The sequence below is a fragment of the Gavialis gangeticus genome, unplaced genomic scaffold (assembly GCF_001723915.1).
Source record: "Gavialis gangeticus isolate Ggan-Ray unplaced genomic scaffold, GavGan_comp1, whole genome shotgun sequence".
Classification (NCBI taxonomy): Eukaryota; Metazoa; Chordata; order Crocodylia; family Gavialidae; genus Gavialis; species Gavialis gangeticus.
Window position 1 is genome coordinate 51,207,802 of NW_017728997.1, and position 4,881 is coordinate 51,212,682.

General features: G+C 37.5%; 1 protein-coding gene across 1 annotated transcript in view; it reads left to right on the top strand.

Annotated features, from left to right (window-relative positions):
* LOC109288876 (6-phosphofructo-2-kinase/fructose-2,6-bisphosphatase 4-like) overlaps positions 1–4,184 on the top strand; it is a 93,729-nt gene extending 89,545 nt beyond the window's left edge. Inside the window, exon 14 of the mRNA XM_019504631.1 lies at positions 1,246–4,184. The gene's annotated coding sequence lies outside the window, so the exon portion shown is untranslated. The remainder of the gene's footprint in view (positions 1–1,245) is intronic.
* The last annotated feature ends 697 nt before the right edge of the window (positions 4,185–4,881 follow it).

Below are 4,881 nucleotides of genomic sequence, written 5' to 3' on the forward strand. Positions count from 1 at the left end.
TTGTTTTTTGTGGAACAGCTTTCCAGTGAGTTGATGGTATCACACTAACTAATAATATCTTGAATGGCTGGCAACTAACCATCACTAAATAAGCTTTGCAATTTTTTGGTTCCTATTTAATAGCTATTCCCTGCTTTGGGCTACAGAGAAGCTTGTTCATTCTACTTAAAGTTCTGCCTTATTTTATTGTTTAGTATTTATTTTTGTAGTAGCTTTGACCCCTACTCTCTCTCATACCAAAAGAGAATCAGAAAAGAGCCAAGACTGTTGAGATAACCTGTAAGCTTTTTATTTTCACATTTGTGAGATTCAAGAGGAAGAAGAACAAAATTGGACTTGTATGATTGCAGACATTTTTATGATTATAACTTGACTCCAAATAAGGTGCTTTTTCTCCCTTTCATGTGTTATGGGTCCTACCTATGCACCCCATTGCAGGTTGTCTGATTGTGGGGATGAGAGAATAGATCTATCTTATTTTTTTTAATTATTTTTTATGTTTTGTTTGTTTGGCAGATAACCTTTCAATAAATGTCATCTCTGTGTACCTGCTTTTAAGAGACCAGACAAGATAATCAATGAAAAATACTTGAATAGACAAAACAATTATAAAATCAAATATATTAAAAACAGGTTCAATTTCAATTAATATCAGATCTTCCACTAGCTAATAAAATTTGAAATGGGAAAAGTTACTGTTTGGTGAACAGTAGGTGGGATAACAGTGACCCTTGTCACCTGGCTTGTGTTCCCCTCTCAGGAAAATAGAGCTTAAGAGCCAGGTACTGCTCCATGTGGAATGCCTCCTCTTTCAGCTGAAGTGTCTCAGCGCAATTGAAGTACTGTCAGGATCATATTAAAATATGGTTCGGGCTCGAATACATCTCTACAATTAAAACTACATGAACCGCTTGTTTTAACATATTAAGTGTAATGGGTGTCTTAATGCACGCTTTTTCATTGGTGGTGGTGAGAGCCCGTGGACTAATTTTTCTAAGAGTTGGTTTTGTGGAGAAGTGCAATAGCTGGCTCAGAGTTTAAGCTGGCTTCTGACCTACTTACAGCTCAGGACTTCAGCCTCACATGATGTATCTGCTTGAGAAAATGAGTATCAAAGACACATTGTAGGAAAAAAATTGTCCCCTGTCTTGTGTAACATGCCATTGATTAAGTAAAAACCTACAAAAGAACAAACACATGAAGGGAGAGAAGCTTGCTTAAGCTCTTTCTGCTTTTTGTTTGCAGAATGTGGGTGTGAATCGTTCAAGAGAAGAAGCCTTGATGACAGTACCTAATCATCTATAGCCCTTATTGCTTGTGACAACATCTCTTTACTGCTAGTGAAGCACCAAGGACATACTGTAGCTCAGGTATGGAGTGGATAGGACACTGAAGTCAAGCAACCTTAAATGTGGACACTCCTCCATTGTAAGGCTCTTCAGATGCGATTCAGCTTTCTATAGGAAAAATGCATAAATCTGGAGAAGTCCTAATGCTGAAATGAAATGTACGAGATGACATTGTAAATATTTATGGGAAATGCAGTGAAGTTGTTTTAAAATTTTTGTTTATAAATATGTGCAGTTTTTCCGTGTTTTTATTCTTTACCTGTGGATTATGCAAGGTACTTAATTGCTCTTATCAATTTACTGTAAAGTTTTAATGGGACTTTTACTTTTTCTGATTTTTTAAGCGTTCCATGTGAATGACTGCCTAGTAGTAGATATTTTTGTAGTGTGTGTGTAATAATTTTTAAATGTATGTGAAAATATTAATTGAATGCATCAAAGGCTCTATTTGAGACCCCACAACTGGAAATGGGAGGCATGGTAGAGAAGTTTGTGAAGTATCCTTTTTATTGTCTGTTTCCATGTTTGATTTTTAGCTCAAGTTGTTTGCAAGCTAATCTGTATATGTTTTGAAATAGAAATCCTTTGTCTGTTGCTGGGAAAATGTAGCTGTTTATTAGTTTGATAGGCTGCGCTGTAACAGTATTTTTTAAAAACGTTTTCCATTGACCTGTGACACTTTGGATCATCAGTGGGGGGAGAATTATTACATAACTGATTGCAGTGGAATGTAAATATAATGTTCATCATAATATTTTTAATTATCCTAGAAACATATTATGAAGAGTAGGCTTAAAAGATATTCTTTCCAGCATCTGTACTGTGTAAGATAACATGCTTTTTCTGAAAGAAAGCAAAGCTTGCAAATTCAGGGTGAAATAAATCTTTTTGGCCCACAAAAAAACTCTGTGCACCACTTAACCTGCTAGATGTGTAAACTGCATGATTGGGGGCCTTTTCTTTGGAGTGAATTACCCTAACAATATAAAATATCTTTTGAGAGGATAAATAAAGAGAGGATAAGTGTTAAAAAATTTAAACTTCCTGAGATTTGTGTAAGAATGAAATCTGCATTTGGAAAACTTACTTTTTCACACGGAAACTTTTACATTTGCATAGCTAAACCCTTTCCCCTTTTGTGAAATTTGATACTAAAAAGTGGAAGACTTATCTGTATATGTTGAAGCTACTTACTATCTTTCATTGTACCTAGCCTAATCTATATAGACAAGTATGATCCAAGTAATTATATATAATATAGGCTAAGTCTAGTAAAAGCTGTAATACTCCCTGCAAATAAATATATGCATGTATATTAATGGCAGATAGAAGGATAGAAGTTAGCTGGCAGCAAGGCAGGTGTCTCCTACTTGAAATGACAGAGACATTTCCTTTGGATATTGGAATACTTTTGTTGTTTGCATCAATAAGTAACCAAGCTCCTTCCTTATTACTATTCATAGGTTTAATTTCTATATAGAGGGTTGGTGTTTTGCAGGCAAGTTTGTTTTGTTTTTGTCTGTACAGGGTGGGAGCTTCTAATGCAATGTGCTGCTGCTGTGCTTTGTCTTTAGCTAATTTCAGTGACATGTCCAGTGCCCTGGAAGCAAGCCATATAACTAGATTTCATTACAAAAAATAGGGTATTAAATTATCAAAAATTACTTGCTTGAAGCTTTTAGTGTCAAAACTTTTGTCTGTACTTCATTAAGCCAGTAATCTGCATTTAAAGTATGTATTTAGGGATGATTAGTAATGATTCTGAGATGAGCCCCAAGCAGTACTAAGAACAGTTTATCTACTGAGACCTAGTAAGACAGGTCTTAGAGATGCTTCTGTTGGAGGGGAAAGATAAAATAGCAGAAGGGAAACCACCTCACAGTATATTTATTTAGCAATTCAGGCTTTTGCTTCAGATGCCCCTTTTCTGCACCGGGCCCAGAGTCTAGGCTAAAGATTCATTTTTTAGTAATGCTGAATTGAGGCAGTCCAGCCTATATCCTTGGTTATTTAAGGCATATTTCATACTGTTGTTTTCTTGATGTGCTTTGGAAAGCAGAGTCTTACTATGAGAATTCAAACTACTATAGTTCTTGAACTTGGACCTGGTAGAAGAAATGTGGTTATATAAAGGAAAAGTTAACCTACATGATGACTGAGCCACAAAGCCACTCTCTTCACTGGGAAATATAACAGGTTCTCATCCTCAATATTTTTGCAGCCAGAAGGAAGAGGGTGTTTTTACTTTAGTTTTTAATCTCTCTAAACTTTCAGAGGTGCTGTAAAATTCTTTAAAGCTAAATGTTTTATGTATAGTAGGTATTTTTATAGATTGTCTTTGAATATATTGTGATAAGAAGGGTTTACAGGATGGATAAGTAAGTTAAAAAAAGTATACAACTTTAAATTGTATGTTGATACTTGAAAATGAAAAGAATGTGAAACTGTCATTTTTACTTTAGCTAACAAATAACTTATTGACTGCATCTGGCCTTCCTAATTCAGAAGTGGTTGTCAAATGGCCAAAGAATGTAAAATACACCAGCCTTTCCCTTTAATAAGTTCTGTAAAATTTACTTATTGCTATCTGATAATATCCTCATCTTTTTTGAGCATTATACAATTGAATATCATCCATAAGTGAGATAACGAATTACAACCTTGTATGTTTTGCTCTTTATGCCTTTTATTACATTTTAACTGTTATAATGCACTTGCTAGTTCCAGTGCAGTTCTTGGATGGAATTAAATTATTCTTTCTTATATGGTTGGCCTTCAGCTTAATCTCATGTTATCTTTGACCCAAATAATAAAAATCAGGTATTAGAACATCAATATATTTGTGCCTCTCTTCTTGTCTCCTTAGAAAGTAATTTGATGTGAGAGTTGCATAATATCTCCATAGGTCAATACTTGGAATTTCTCAATGTTGGAAGGCTGTGATACATTTTGTGAATACAGGAGCCCCTCACCATTCATGGGGGATACGTTCTGGAGATCCCCGCAAATGGTGCAATCCATGAATACTGACTAGGTTCCCCGTCAGACCCCACACAGCTGCCCCCTGCTCCCCTCTCCCCCGTGAGAAGCTGGAAGCGTGGGGCTCCCCTGCAGCTCCTGGGGACTGACAACAGTTGCCTCCGGGGGAGCAGATGCCACCACCACCGCTGCCTCCCTCCCTCCCTCCCTCCCTGTCCCTGGTGCACGCTCTCCGCCCGCCCGGCTCTGCTCTTTGCGCCGCTCTCCCTGGCTCTGCCCTCCCCTGCCCCATGCAGCGCTCTGTGCCTGGCTTACACAGAGGCAAGAGCTCGGTGCAGCACCAGAGGAAGCCACGGTGCCATGTTGACTATGGCAACATGCCTGTGCAGTTGGTGCGGTGCACTGCAAATATTCAAATCCGTGAATACCGGATTTGCTAATAGCAAGGGTTTCCTGCAGTAGCCCGGATGAAGAGAAGTGGGAGTTAAAGATAACTCAAGATTATGATCACCACATTTTCATAAACTGTAGCAGTATAATGAGGGGCAGGTGA